Consider the following 16,602-nt stretch of genomic DNA (forward strand, 5'->3'; position numbering starts at 1 on the left):
GGTTAGGAAACGGAACAGAGGGCTTTGAGCAGGGAACTACTCTCTGAAGCTCTGGACCAGTCCCTGTCCTCAGGCTGGAGAGGTAGTGATAAGAATCTTCCTCTTACATTCCCTTCTACCATTCCTCTTGCCCCCATGCTTTACTCTTCTGAAATTGTCCCAAGCTTCTCTGGTCAGGGCCTGTGGCTCACCTGTCTTGGTATTCTCAGGGTGAGGCACAGGGCACTTTTCACCAGACATCTGTCCATTGACTTGCTTATACTTGTGCTACTCTTGGCACAACTTTTCTCCCTGCTTAACCTGCTAGACTTCTGCCTGTGGTTTGAGGCCCAGCTCATGTGGTCTTTGGGCCAAATCCCCAAGGTTCCATTGACTTCTTTTAAGATTGGCTCAATGTCACTCCTGGTGTCATCCCTGACCCACCTCACTCAACACGTAACCTGGTACAATAGATGTTCTACAAAATAGAGTGACCATATATCATGTATGGTCTAAACCGGGACACTTGAGTGTGAAAGGGGGCAGATGCAACCCAGGACTGACCATGCAGTCCTGAGAGAGCTGTCATTGGCCTGCCTCTGCCATGCAGGGGTGTGTGCATATGGATGAGGCACTTAGCTCCTCTGGGCTTTGGTGTTCCAGTCTTCAAGAAGGGGGGCCAGACTGGGTAGATAACATCTTAGCTTATCAAAAGCACTAAAATCATATGGCTGGTGGAGGAGGTTGGGGCCTGTGAGAGGTATATTGGTGAAGGCTCTCAGATGGTGGTTGTGTTTGTAGAAAGTTATGGGGTCAGAGCATGAGAACTCCAAATCCAGGGTTGGTTAGGGTCCAGACTGGAGGCAGTAAAGAGCTGCTAGACATTTCTGCTTTGGACATGAGGTGATGTCAAAGAACTTGGGCGGTGATGTTTCCTTCCTCAGAGCAGGCAGGTTGTTATCACCCACAGTGGAGATACACCAGCTGACTTATTCATCAACACCATTGGGAGGAGGGGTATAAAAATAAGTTTCTTCCCCATTTGAGACAAAAACATTTTGATCTAGGATGGAATGGAAATTAGTACTGTGAAGTTTGTCAAGAGTAGACAGTTCATCCTTTCCCAGCTGCTGCAGTGTCCTTCTTGGGCACCTTATCCTTTTTCCTCTCTCCTTGTGATTTCTGCAATAACATGCTAAATAGGCAGGGTCTTCTCCACACCCAACAGGGCCTGTCCTTCTGAGGTGAGGCAGGAACTCTTACAGGGGTTGGGAGACTGAGAGAGGAGTGGAGGAGATAGTGGAAGTTGAGGGTTTCCTGGTATGAGGCTCCTTGAGCTGTAGGACTCTCAGAGGCTGCTGCTGGTTAGGGGAGAATAAGCATCTCTCATTTAAAGTAACCCCTTCCTTCTAACCTCAGTGGTATTGTGGTTTCAGCCTCCCATTCTCCTTGGAGAGGGAGGCCAGAAGTGCACCTGCCTGTGCACCACAGGGTGGGAGTATGAAGTTTCTGTTCTCCCCTTTGGGTTTTCTCCAGCTGATCTTTACCCAACCACTTGGCCTTCCCCCAGCTAATCTTTACCCAACCACCAATTCCACTTTGGACATGATTTTCTAAGCCCCTCGATCACAAACTCTTCCTTCTTTTTCAAACAGTGGCATTTAGTGGATGAGACTGTATAAAGCTACCCAGTTGGAAGAGGGGCCTGCCAATAACAAGAGAGGACATGAGGCCTTAGTATGGTTTCCTTTAGAGAGGGGAAGCTATGTATTCATGGCACCAACAAAAACGAATGCAAAGTTAAAAAAAAAAAAAAAAAAGCAACCAGGTATGTTCATGTGCCACTTCGGATATGCTCTTTATTTATTTATTTTTTTGGTCTGAATTGAATTAGTTTTTCTTATATTTTTTATATTTTTTAAAAGACACATCCAGGGAGAAAGTGACAAGAAGGCAGAATCTCAAAGATAGGCAAATTGATCTGGAAGCATAAAAAGGTGGGGGAGGGATGAAAGAAAACACTAACTAGAGGAGCCACAAGAATCGGAGAAAGTGAAAGAAGTGGAGAAGAGAGGAAGAGAGACGTGAAGATATATGTAGTCATCTGGAGGGAAGGACCTGAGATAAGAAGAGGAAAATCCAGGTCACTGAGCTAGTAGCAGAAATGGTGTTCAGAGGCACCTGGGCATTGATAGAGTCCAGGTCAAATTTTATAGCTCTCCCTTATCTTGACCTATCTCAAGGTTGCTAGGTGTGGGCCTCACATGTGTCAGAATAGCTAAAATTAACAACACAGGAGATAACAGATTATGGTGAGGATGCAGAGAAAGGGGAATCATCTTACACTGTTTGTGGGAATGCAAACTGGTACAGCTACTCAGGGAAACAATATGGAGGTTCCTCAAAAGGTGAAAAATATAACTACCCTACAATTCAGGATTTACACTACTAGGTATTTATCCAAAGGATACAAGCATACAGATTTGAAGGGGCACATGTACCCCAATGTTTATAGCAGCGATGTCCACAATAGCCAAACTATGGAAAGAGCCTAGATGTCCATCGACAGATGAATGGATAAAGAAGATGTGGCATACATATATAATGGAATATTACTCAGCCACCAAAAAGAATGAAATCTTGCCATTTGCGATGATGTGAATGGAGCTAAAGAGTATTATGCTAAGCGATATAAGAGAAAGACAAATACCATATGATTTCACTCATGTGGAATTCAAGGGGTGCCTGGGTGGCTCAGTTGGTTGAGCAACTGCCTTCGGCGCAGGTCATGATCTCAGGGTCCCGGGATCAAGCCCTGCATCAGGCTCCCTGCTCGGTAGGAAGCCTGCTTCTCCCTCTCCCACTCCTCCTGCTTGTGTTCCCTCTCTTGCTGTCTCTCCCTCTGTCAAATAAATAAATAAAATCTTAAAAAAAAAGAAAAGAAAAGAGATGAGCATCTGAGAGGGGGAAAAGAAATGAGGAGGCAAACCATAAGAATTCTTAACTACAGAGAACAAAAAAGGGTTGATGGAGGGAGGTGGGTGGGGATGGGCTAAATGGGTGATGGGTATTAAGGAGGCACTTGGGATGAACAGTGGGTGTTTTATGTAAGTGGTGAATCACTACTCCTGAAACCAATATTACAGTATATGTTAACTGACTAAAATTTAGATAAAAATGTGAAACACCCCTCCCACCACAACAAACAAACAAAAAAAGATTGCTCGGTGTGGGGCTATTTCTGGAGTTGCTGAATTCTGCAGCTGACTGCCAGCTAGAGGTTTATGGCTCTGATGTCAGGGAAAAATCACTGATAAATCTTGTTTCAGACATGCCCCACCCTCTGTTGGCTCCAACAGTGTTTGATATCTAATAATAAGAACTCATCCTGTGAGCTGTTAAAAAATGAAATTCAGTTGAGTAAAGTTTAAAGACCTTATTGGCTTTACTCAGTGATTCATGAATGGGGCAGTATTCCATCTAGCAGACAGACAGGAACTCTGAGGAACTGTACAAAACGAAAGAATTTTATAGAGGACAGGGAAGCTATATAACAAAAAGTGGATTGGTTGCGGCAAGGTCACCTTCTTTAGGGGACGGCAGGGATCTGTCCTGTGGATTACCTCACTAGTGCTGAACAGGTAATTCCTGATTGGCCTGGTTTAAGATTCCATTCTTGGGAGAGGCTGAAAGTGCAGTTAAGTAGTGGGTCTCACTTTGTTAACATGGGGACTAACATAAGTGACTATTTTGGGTGTCTTATTTTATTTTTAACAATTACTCCCTTAACTGAGAGATGTGATCAAAATTTAAGGCCTTAGTGCCACTCCCAGTTACTTTGCTGAAGTTCTCACAGTTTTTGCTTATCCTCTGTGTGGTATTCATAGGCCTTGACTTCTTTTTGCTGAATCTCCGTGGTATTCATAGGTCACGATTTCAGGTTAACGTTTTTAAAATCAGTCATTCTCTTCATTCATTTTCTGACATTCCAGATTTAGAGAGATCATTTGTTTGGTGGCTAGTGGTGGTGAACATGACTATAAAGCTTTTGAGAGAATACAATGTCCCAGGGAGACTACTATGATTATTATAAGCAGGATAATTCCCAATGTGTGGGGTGCACTTTAGAGCCCTGGTCCCCAAGACTCAAATGAATTAAGATCAATTAAGTCAAAGAAAGACCCCACTGAAGGAGTCACTTTCGTAGCCAAGTGGCTTGTTTAGTGACCTTATATAGCTAAGTTTTAACTTCCCCAGAAGCATTAATTTGGGTGCAGCTAGTGGTGTTAGCTATAGCACAGACACCTTCTTGCTCAACTAAAAGATAGTCAAGAACTGTCCTATCATCAAGAACTATTTTGGCCAGAGAGTCTAAGGAATTTAGTTGGGCAGTGATTGCTTTAACAGTATCTGCAGTGATGACATAAATTTAGGAGAATTTACCAATGAGGTGTCTCAGTTTGATTGTGGACAGTTAGCAGCACAATTAATTAACCTAAAAGGCATTGCCCAGTTATGTGCCAGCCAACGAGGTGTTCCATAGGCCAAAAGAGAATGATAACCACCCAAGACAAGGATAAATCCTGTTGGGGAACAAACCATTCCCACTAAGGTGGCACTATTAATAGATTTGTTCACAGCAGATATAGCCATTAGAGCCAGGAGTTAGTTACATTTTCAGCACATTAAGGAAAGGAATCTTCTAGCTTGCATGGGAGTGCAAATTTACTATAATTTGTGTAGGTATTTGTGTCTAACTGGTCAAGTACAATAGTTGGAGGAAGGTAAAAACAAAGCACCGGGTGCCCTGGCCATAAAAGTCAAGTCCTGTAAGTGACTTATAAGAGGGGTTGATTGTAGTTTATGGTGACATTGAGGGTAGAAGAAAAATTGATCACAGGGAGGACCAGGGGATCTCTAGCATCATGGACAGATCTCAGGTGGTTTTTGTTTGCTTTTAATTGGAGTATAATTAACATATAGTGTTATATTAGTTTCAGGTATACAATATCAGTATATTGTACAGTTCTATACATTTCTCAGTGCTCGTCGATAAGTGTCCTTTTTTTTTTTTTTAAAGATTTTTATTTGTCAGAGAGAGAGGGAGAGAACAGAAGCAGGGGGAGTGGCAGGCAGCAGGAGAAGCAGGCCCTGCTGAGCAAGGAGCCTGATGCAGGACTCGATTCCAGGGCCCTGGGATCATGACCTGAGCTGAAAGCAGACACTTAACTGACTGAACCACCTAGGTGTCCCAAGGTAAGTGGGCTCTTAGTTCCCTTTATCTATTTCACCGATTCTCTCATCCACTTCCCTCTGAGAGCCACAAGTTTGTTCTCTATATTTAACAGTCTGTTTTTTTGTTTGTCTTGTTTTCCTTTGTTCATTTGTTTCGTTTCTTAAATTCCACATATGAGTGAAATCATATGGTATTTGTCTTTCTCTGACTGACTTATTGTACTTAGCGTTATACCCACTAGGTCTATCCATGTTGCTGCAAATGGCAAGATTTCATTTTTTTTATGGCTGAGTAATATTCCATTGTGTGTGTGTGTGTGTGTGTGTGTGTGTAAAAACTACACTCCACATCTTTATCCATTCATCTATGGGCTGCTTCCATACCCTGGTTATTGTAAATAATGTTGCAAAAACATAGGGGTACATATAGACAGATTGGAATTTTTGATGACAAATCCAGTAGGCTGAAAGATTACCATCTTTAGCAGGCCTGGGAGATATGCACAATGGCATTATCATTCCAAGCCAGAGTGGAATGTCAGAGTAAAGGAAAGAAAGAAAAGAAGAAAGGATGTCATGGTTTTTTTTTGTTTTGTTTTATTTGTTTTTATTGAGAGAGAGAAAGAGTGTGAAAGGGGGGAGGAGCAAAGGGAGAGGGAGAGAGAGAACCTAAAGCAGATTCCATGCTGAGTGTGGAGCCTGATGTGGGGCTCAAACTCACAACCCTGAGATCATGACTTGAGCTAAAATCAAGAGTTGGACACTTAACAGACTGAGCCACCCAGGTACCTCAAGGGTTACATGTTTAAAATGGAAAGCCTTGATTTGTCATCTTGGGAGAAAGCAGTCTCCCTCTATGTCAGCTACTTCTCTTCCATATCAATTTGAGTTGGAGGTCTCTAGCATTTCACAGGACTAGATGTCAGGTAGAGCTGACTTCTTCAGCTATGAGATATGTACCCAAGGTTCAATGTCTTTAGTTTCACAATGTTAGTGGTCAAGGGCAGCTGGTAAAGTCCTTTTCAGGAGTCTCACTTTTGCAAAAACATTAGAAAAAAACCCAGTAACTTTCTGCAGATGACAAAGGACTAAAAAATTCCCATTATTAAAGATCTGATGAGAATTCATATAAGGAAATGTAGTTATTTCTGTATATATACAACATTTTAAGATAATAACTAGAATTATGACTGATAACAGATTCCCAGGAATTCCATATAATTTCTGGAAAACATTACATATACCTATATAAATACAACATAAAGAAGGTTTAGTATTACACTTACTTAAGAATGCTTCCCATGTAACATAACATCAAAGAAGCCTAATTAGTTTAATCTCTCTTTTTATAAGGAGAAAGAACAAATTCTTTTTCTTTAAAGTTTTTATTTAAATTCTACTTACTTAACATATATGGTAAAATTGGTTTCAGGTGTAGAATTTAGTGATTCATCACTTACATATAACAGCCAGTGCTCATCACAAGGGCCCTTCTTAATACCCATCACCCATTTAGCACAAGCCTGATCCACCTACCTTGTAGCAACCCTCAGTTTGTTCTCTATAGTTAAGAGTCTCTTATGGTTTGCTTTTCCTTCCCCTATGTTCATCTGGTTTTTTTTTTTTCTTAAATTCCACATATGAGTGAAATCATATACCTCTGAAACAAATAATACATTATATGTTAAAAAAAAAAAAAAAGAAGATAGTAGGAAGGGAAAAATGAAGAGGGGGAAATCGGAGAGGGAGCTGAACCATGAGAGACTATGGACTCTGAGAAACAAACTGAGGGTTCTGGAGGGGAGGGGTGTGGGGGGATGGGTTAGCCTGGTGATGAGTGTTAAAGAGGGCACATATTGAATGAAGCACTGGGTGTTATACGCAAACAATGAATCATGGAACACTACAACAAAAACTAATGATGTAATGTATGGTGATTAACATAACATAATAAAATAAAATTTAAAAAAAGAAATCATATAGTATTTCTTTCTCTGACTGACTTATTTTGCTTAGCATAATACCCTCTGGTTCTACCCACATCATTGCAAATGGCAAGATTTCATTCTTTTTGATGGCTGAGTAGTATTACATTCTCTCTCTATACCACATCCAGGTGATGGACACTTGAGCTCCTTCCATAGTTTGGCTATTGTTGATAATGCTGCTATAAACATGGGGGTGCATGTACCCCTTTGAGTCTGTACTTTTGTATCCTTTGGGTAAATACCTAGTAGTGCAATTGCTGGATCACACATAGGGTAGTTTTATTTTTAACTTTTTGAGGAACCCCCATGCTGTTTTCCAGAGTGGCTGCACCCGTTTGCACTCCCACCAACAGTGTAAGAGGGCTCCCCTTTTTCTGCATCCTTGCCAACATCTGTTGTTTCCTGTGTTATTAACCTTAGCCATTCTGAAAGGTGTGAAATGACATCTCATTTTGGTTTCAATTTGTATTTCCCTGATGAGTGATGTGGAGCATTTTTTCATGTGTCTATTAGCCATCTGGATGTCTTCTTTGGAAAAGTGTCTATTCGTGTGTCTTCTGTCCACTTCTTAACTGAATTATTTGTTTTTTTGGGTGTTGAGTTTGATAAGTTCTTTATAGATTTTGGATGCTAGCCCTTTAAATATTCTATTTTTTTTTAAAGATTTTATTTGAGAGAGAGTGAAAGTGAGAGAGATCACAGAGGGAGAGGGAGAAGCAGACTAGCCACTGGGTGGAGAGTCCAATGCGGGGCTTGATCCCAGGACTCTGAGATCATGACCTGAGCTGAAGGCAGATGCTTAACTGATTGAGCCACCCAGGGACCCCATTGGATACTAACCCTTTATCTGATATGTCATTTGCAAATATCTTCTCCATTCTGTAGACTTCCTTTTAGTTTGTTGATTGTTTCCTTCAGTGTGCAGAGTATTTTTATCTTGATAAAGTCCTAATAGTTCATTTTTGCTTTTGTTTCTCTTGCCTTTGGAGCTGTGTCTAGCAAGAGGTTGCTGTGGCCAATGTTGCTGCCTCTGTTCTCCTCTAGAATTTTGATGGATTCCTGTCTCACATTTAGGTCTTCCACCCATTTTCAATTTATTTTTTTGTATGGTGTAAGAAAATGGTCCAGTTTCATTCTTCTGCATGTTGCTGTCCTGTTTTCTGAACCATTTGTTGAAGAGATTGTCTTTTATCCATTGGATATTCTTTCCTACCTTGTCAAGATTAATTGACCATATAGTTGTGGGTTCATTTCTGGGTCCTCTATTCTGTTCCACTGTTCCATGTGTCTGTTTTTGTGCCAGTGCCGTACTGTCTTGATGATTGTACCTTTGTAATACAGCTTGAAGCCCAGCATTATAATGCCTCCAGCTTTGGTTTTCTTTTTCCATATTACTTTGGCTACTTGGGGTATTTTGTAGTTCCATATAAATTTTAGGATTGTTTGTTCTAGCTCTGTGAAAAATGCTGGTGGCACTTTGGTAGGGATTTTACGAAATGTGTACATTGCTTTGGGTAGTATAGACATTTTCACAATATTCTTCTAATCCATGAGCATGGAATGTTTTTCTATTTCTTTGTGTCCTTTTCAATTTCTTACATAGGTGTTCTATAGTTTTCAGAGTACAGATCCATTACCTCTTTGGTTAGGTTTATTTCTAGGTATGTTATGGTTTTTGGTGCAGTTGTATCCAGGATTGATTCCTTGATTTGTCTTTTTGCTGCTTCATTATTGGTGTATGGAAATGCAACAGATTTCTGTGTCTTGATTTTATATCTTGTGACTTTGCTGAATTTGTGTATCAGTTATAATAATTTTCTGCTGGCATATTTTGGGTTTTCTACATAGAGTATTATGTCATCTGCAGATAGTGAAAGTTTGACTTCTTCCATGCCAATTTGGAATGGCTTCTATTTCTTCTTGTCTGATTGCTGAGACTAGGACTTCTAGTGCTGTGTTAAATAACATCAATGAGAGTGGACATCCCTGTCATGTTCCTGACTCTGGAGGAAAAGCTCTCAGTTTGTTCCCATTGAAGATGATTTTAGCTGTGTGTCTTTCATATATCGCCTTTCTGATGTTGAGCTATGTTTATCTATCCCTACTTTGTAGATTTTTTTTTTCAAGAATGGATGCTGTACTTCATCAAATGCTTTTTCTGTATCTATTGAGAGGCTCATATGGTTTTTATCCTTTCTTTTATTAATGTGGTGTATCATGTTGATTGATTTGTGAATATTGAACCACACTTGTAGCCCAGGAATAAATCCCATTTGATCATGGTGAATGATTCTTTTAATGTACTGTTGGATTTGATTTGCTAATATCTTATTGAGAATTTTTGCATCCATGTTCATGTAATTCTCCTTTTTAGTGGGGTCTTTGGTTTTGGAATCAAGGTTATGCTGGCCTTATAGAATGAGTTGGGAAGTTTTCCTTACATTTCTATTTTTTTGGAACAGTTTGAGAAGAATAGGTATTAACTGTTCTTGAAATGTCTGGTAGAATTTCCGTTGGAACCCATCTGGTCCTGGAATTTCATTTGTTGGGAGATTTTTGATTACTGATTGAATTTCTTTCCTGGTTAATGGATCTGTTTAAATTTTCTATTTCTTCCTGTTTCAGTTTTGGTAGTTTGTCAGTTTCTAGGAATTTGTCCATTTCTTCCAGATTGTCCAGTTTGTTGGCAAATAATTTTTCATAGTATTCTCTTATAATTGTTTGTTTTTCTGTAGTGTTCTCTCTTCTTTCATTCCTCATCTTATCTGTTTGGGTCCTTTCTCCTTTTGATAAGTCTGGCTCAGTGTGTATCAATTTTATTAATTCTTTCAAAGAACCAGCTCTTAGTTTCATTGGTTTTTTGATTCCTATATCATTTATTTCTTCTGTAATCTTTATTTTTCCCCTTCTTCTGCTGGCTTTAGGTTTTATTTGCTATTCATTTTCTAGCTCTTTTAGGTGTAAGGTTAGGTTGCATATTTGAGACTTTTCTTGCCTCTTTAGGAAAGCATGTATTTCTATATACTTTCATCTTAGGAATGGCTTTGCTGCATCCCAAAGGTTTTGAACTGTCATGTTGTCAGTTTCATTTGCTTCCCTGTACATTCTTTTTTTAGAATTTTATTTTTCCATTTATTCATTCATTCATTCATTCATTCATTCAATTAGGCAACATATAGTACATCATTAGTTTTTGGTGTAGTATTCAATGATTCATTAGTTGCATATAAGACCCAGTGCTCATCACATCACATGCCCTCCTTAATGCCCATCACCCAGTTACCCCATCCCCCTACCCACCTCCCTTTCTGCAACCCTCAGTTTGTTTCCCAGAGTCAAGAGTCTCTCATGATTTGTCTCCCTCTCTGATTTCTTCCCACTCAGTTTTCCCTCTCTTCTCCTATGATCCTCTGCACTATTCCTTATATTCCACATATGAGTGAAACCATATGATAATTGTGTTTCTCTGATTGACTTATTTCACTTAGCATAATACCCTCCAGTTCCACCCCTGTTGATGTAAATGGTAGGTATTCATCCTTTCTGATGGCTGAGTAATATTCCATTGTATATATGAACCACTTCTTCTTTATCTATTCATCTGTTGAAGGACATCTTGGCTCCTTCCACAGTTTGGCTGTTGGCTTCCATGTACTTTTTATGTTTCTTCCTTAATTTCCTGGTTGACCCATTCATTCTTTAGTAGGATGTTCTTTAGCCTCCATGTATATGTGGTCTTTCCAAATTTTTTCTTGTGGTTGATGTCTACTTTCATAGAGTTGTGGTCTGAAAATAGGCATGGTATAATCTCAGTCTTTTTGTGCTTGTTGAGGACTGATTTGTGACCCCGTATGTGATCTATTTTGGAGAATGTTCTGTGTGCACTTGAAAAGAATGTGTATTCTGCTGCTTTAGGATGAAATGTTCTGAATATATCTGCTAAGTTCATCTGGTTCAGTGTGTCATTCAAATCCATTGTTTCCTTGTTGATTTTCTGCTTAAATGATCCAGAGTGATTATTGATAGTTATGAATTTAGTCCCATTGTATTACCTGTGAAGTCATTGTTTCTGGAGATTTTCTCTGTTCCTTTCTATTTTTTGTCACTTTTGGTCCTTTCCCGCTCAAAGTGTCTACTTTAATATTTCTAAATATTAAGGGCTGGTTTAGTGATCAGGAACTCGTTTAGTTTTTGTCTAGGAATCTCTTTATCTCTCCCTCTATATCTGTTTTTGTGTGTGTGTGTGTGAGTTCCTTGACTGATTTTTTTACAGAAATATTCATTTTTACTGCTTTTGTGTTTCCTATCTTTATACTGTCACTTTTGGTCTCTCATTTCTACCAAAAAAGTCCCCTTTAATATTATTTGCAAAGCTGGTTAATGGTGACAAACTCGTTTATTTTTTTAATTTTTTTATTTTTTTGGTCTGGGAAACTGCATCTCCTTCTATTCTGAATTACAGCCTTGCTGGATAGAGTATTCTTGGCTGTAGATTTTTCCTATACAGAACTTTGATTATATCATGTCATTCCCTTTAAGCTTGCAAAATTTCTTTTGTCTTTTTAATTTAAATTCAATTAGCCAAGGTATAGTATATCATTGGTTTTTGAAATAATGTTCAGTGATTCATCAGTTCAGAATAACACCCATTGCTCCTCACATCATGTGCCCTTATTAATGCCCATCACCCAGTTACCCTATCCCCCCACCTCCCAGCTCCCTTTCCACAACCCTCAGTTTGTTTCCCAGAGTCAAGAGTCTAATATCATTTGTCTCCTTCTCTTAATTCTTCCCATTCAGATTCCTCCCCCCACTCCTACTGCCCTCTGCACTACTCCTTATGTTCCACATATGAGTGAAACCATATAATTATCCTTCTCTGATTGACTTATCACTTAGCATAATACCCTCCAGTTCCATCCATGTTGATATAGATGGTAGGTGTTCATCCACTCTGATGGCTGAGTAATATTCCATTATATACATGTACCGCATCTTCTTTATCCATGCATCTGTTGAAGGGCATCTCGGTTCCTTCCACAGTTTGGCTATTGTGGACATTGTGGTTATGAGCACTGGGGTACATGTGCTCCTTCTTTTTACTACATCTGTATCTTTGGGGTAAATACCCAGTAGTGCAATTGCTGGGTCCTAGAGTAGCTCTATTTTTAACATTTTGAGGAACTTCTATACTGTTTTTCAGAGTCACTGTACCAGCTTGCATTCCCACCAGCAATGTACGAGGGTTCCTCTTTCTCCACGTCCTTGCCAACATTTGTTGTTTCCTGTCTTGTTCATTTTAGCCATTCTGACTGGTAAAAGGTAGTAACTCATTGTGGTTTTGATTTGTATTTCCCTGATGACAAGTGATATGGAATATTTTTTCATGTGTCTGTTGGCCATTTGTATATCTTCTTTGGAGAAGTGTCTGTTAATATCTTCTGCCCACTTTTTGACTTGATTATTTGTTTTTTGGGTGTTGAGTTTGAGAAGTTCTTTATAGATCTTAGATACCAGCCCTTTATCTGTAATGTCATTTGCAAATATCTTCTCCCCTCTATGGGTTGCCTTTTAGTTTTGTTCACTGTTTCCTTTACTGTGCAGAAACTTTTTATCTTGATGAAGTTCCAATAGTTCATTTTTACTTTTGTTTTTCTTGCCTTTAGAGATGTATCTTGCAAGAAATTGCTTTGTCCAGGGTCGAAGAGGTTGCTGTATCTGTTCTCCTCTAGGATCTTGATAGATTCCTGTCTCACATTGAGGTCTTTCATCCATTTTCAGTTTATCTTTATGTATGGTGTAAGAAAATGGTCCAGTTTTCATTTTTCTGCATGTGGCTATCCAATTTTCCCAGCACTATTTGTTGAAGAGATTGTCTTTATTACATTGGATATTCATTCCTGCTTTGTCAAAGATTATTTGACCATAGAGTTGAGGGTCCATTTCCGGGCTCTCTATTCTGTTCCATTGATCTATGCATCTGTTTTTGTACCAGTACCATGGTGTCTTGATGATCACAGCTTTGTAATATAGCTTGAAGTCAGGCATTGTGGTGCTCCCAGCTTTGGTTTTCTTTTTTAACATTCCCTGGTGATTCGGGGCCTTTTCTGGTTCCATACAAATTTTAGGATTGTTTGTTCCAACTCTGTGAAAAATGTCGATGGTATTTTGATAGAGATTGCGTTGAAAGTGTAGATTGTTCTGGGCAGTATAGACATTTTTACAATGTTTATTTTTCCAATCCCGTTTCTACATCTCTTGTTTCTTCCTCAATTTCCTTCATAAGTGTTCTGTAGTTTTTAGAGTAAGATCTTTTTCCTCTTTGGTTAGGTTTATTCCTAGGTATATAATGGTTTTTGGTGCAATTGTAAATGGGATCGATTCCTTAATTTCTCTTTCTTCAGTCACATTATTAGTGCATAGAAATGCAACTGATGTCTATGCATTGATTTTATATCCTGCTATGCTGCTGAATTGCTGTATGAGTTCTAGCAATTTTGGGGTGGTCTTTTGGGTTTTCCACATAAAGTATGTCATCTGTGAAAAGGGAGAGTTTGACTTCTTTGACAGTTTGAATGCCTTTTATTTCTTTTTGTTGTCTGATTTCTGAGACTAGGACTTCCAGTACTATGTTGAACAGCATTGGTGAGAGTGGGCATCCTTGTCATATTCCTGATCTTAGGGGAAAAACTCTCAGTTTTTCCCTGTGGGCTCTTCATTTATGGCTTTTATGATATTGAGTTATGTTCCCTCTATCCCAACACGGGGGAGATTTTTAATCAAGAAAGGATGTTGTATTTTGTCAGATGATTGTTCTGCATTAATTGAGAGGATCATATGATTCTTGTCCTTTTTTTTATTAATGTGACCTATCACATTGATTGATTTGTGAATGTTGAACCACCTTTGCCTCCCAGGAATAAATCCCAATTGGTCGTGGTGAGTAATCCTCTTAAAGTGCTGTTGGGTCCTATTGGATAGTATCTTGATGGATATTTTGACATCCATGTTCATCAGGGATATTGGTCTGTAATTCTCCTTTTTGATGGGGCCCTTGTCTGGTTTTGGGATCAAGGTAGTGCTGGCCTCATAGAACGAGTTTAGAAGTTTTCCTTCCATTTCTATTTTTTTGAAACAGCTTCAGTAGAATACGTATGATTTCTTCTTTAAATATTTGGTAGAATTCCTCTGGGAAGGATCTGGCCACAGACTGTTGTTTTTTGGGAGGTTTTTGATGACTGCTTCAGTTTCCTTGCTGGTTATGGGTCTGTTCTGATTTTCTACCTCTTCCTGTTTCAGTTTTGGTAGTTTTAAATATACAGGAATGCATCCGTTTCTTCCAGATTGCCTAATTTAGGTACTCATAATATATAGGTACTCATAATATATTCTTACAGTTGTCTGTATTTCCTTGGTGTTGGTCATATCTCTTCCCTTTCATTCATGATTTTATTAATTTGGGTTCTGTCTCTTTTCTTTTGAATAAATCTGGTCAGAGGTTTATTGATCTTATTAATTGTTTCAAAGAACCAGCTTCTAGTTTCGTTGATTTGTTCTACCATTCTTCTGGTTTCCATTTCATTGATTTCTGCCCTAATCTTGATTATTTCTCTTCTCCTGCTTGGTTTAGGCTTTATTTGTTGTTCTTTCTCCAGCTCCTTTAAGTTTAGGGTTAGCTTGTGTATTTGAGATTTTTCTAATTTTTTAAAAAAGATTTTATTTATTTATTTGACAGAGAAAGATACAGCGAGAGAGGAAACACAAGCAAGGGCAGAGGGAGAGGGAGAAGCAGGCTTCCCATGGAGCAGGGAGACCAATGTAAGGTTCGATCCCAGGACCCTGGTATCATGACCTGAGCCACAGGCAGATGCTTAATGACTGAGCCACCCAGGCACCCCTGAGATTTTTCTAATTTTTTGAGAGTGGCTTGTATTGCAATATACTTCCCTCTTACGACTGCCATTGCTGTATCTCAAAGGTTTTGAACAGTTGTGTTTTCATTTTCATTAGTTTCCATGACTTAAAAAATTCATTAATTTCCTGGTTGACCCATTCATTCTTTTGTAGGATGCTCTCCAACCTCCAAGTGTTTGTGTTTTTTCCAAATTTGCTCTTGTGATTGAGTTCAAGTTTCAAAGCATTGTGGTCCAAAAATATGCAGGGAATAATCCCAGTCTTTTGGTATCAGTTGAGACCTGTTTTGTGACCCAGTATGTAATCTATTTTGGAGAGAGTTACATGTGCACCCGAGTAGAATGTGTATTCTTTTACTTTATGATTGAATGCTCTATATGTATCTGTGAAGTCCATCTGTCCAGTGTGTCATTCAAAGGGCTTGTTTCCATGTTGACCTGTTTAAATGATCTGTCCATTGCTGAGTGGGGTGTTGAAGTCCCCTACCGTTACTGTATTATTATCAATGTGTTTCTTTAATTTGGTTTCTAATTGGTTGATGTAATTGGCTGCTCCCAAATTAGGAGCATAAATATTTGTAGTTGTTAGATATTCTTATTGTATAGACCCGTTAAGTATGATATAGTGTACCTCTTCATCCCTTACTACAGTCTTTGGTTTAAAATCTAATTTGTCTGATATGAGGATCGTGACTCAGCTTTCTTTTGAGTCCATTAGCATGATAAATGGTTCTACAGTCCCTCACTTTCAGTCTAGAGGAGTCTTTAGGTCTAAAGTGAATCTCTTGTAGACAGTATATGGATAGGTCTTGCTTTTTTAATCCAATCTGATACCCTATGTCTTTTGATTGGAGCATTTAGCCCATTTACATTCAGAGGAACTATTGAAAGATATGAATTTAGTGCCACTGTATTACCTGTAAAGTCCCTGTTTCTGTAGATTGTCTCTGTTTCTTTCTGGTTTATGTTAGTCTTGGGCTCTCTCTTTGCTTACAGGATCCTTTTAACATTTCTTGCAGGGCTAGCTTGGTTGTCACATATTCTTTCAGTTTCTGTCTGTCCTGGAAGCTCTTTATCTCTCCTTCCATTCTGAATGACAGCCTTGCTAGATAAAATATTCTTGGCTGCATGTTTTTTCATTTAGAACCCTAAATATATCATGCCAGCCCTTTCTGGCCTGCCAGGTCTCTGTGGATGGGTCTGCTACCAGACTAATGTCCTTACTCCTGTGGGTTAGGAACCTCTTGTCTTGACCTGCTTTTAGGATATCCTCATTATCTCTGAAATTTGCAAGCTTCACTCTTATATGTCAAGGTGTTGATCTATGTTTATAGATTTTGGGAGGGGTCCTCTCTACCTCTTGGATTTCCTTCCCGAGATTATGGAAGTTCTCAGCTATGATTTGCTGTAATATATCTTCTGGCTCTCTCTCTCGTTCTTCTCCCTCAGATACCCCAATAATTCTAATACTGTTTCTTTTTATGGCC

Source organism: Eumetopias jubatus, unplaced genomic scaffold, assembly GCF_037043125.1.
Source record: "Eumetopias jubatus isolate StellerSeaLion01/CBP00866 unplaced genomic scaffold, mEumJub1_p1.0 scaffold_5, whole genome shotgun sequence".
NCBI lineage: Eukaryota > Metazoa > Chordata > Mammalia > Carnivora > Otariidae > Eumetopias > Eumetopias jubatus.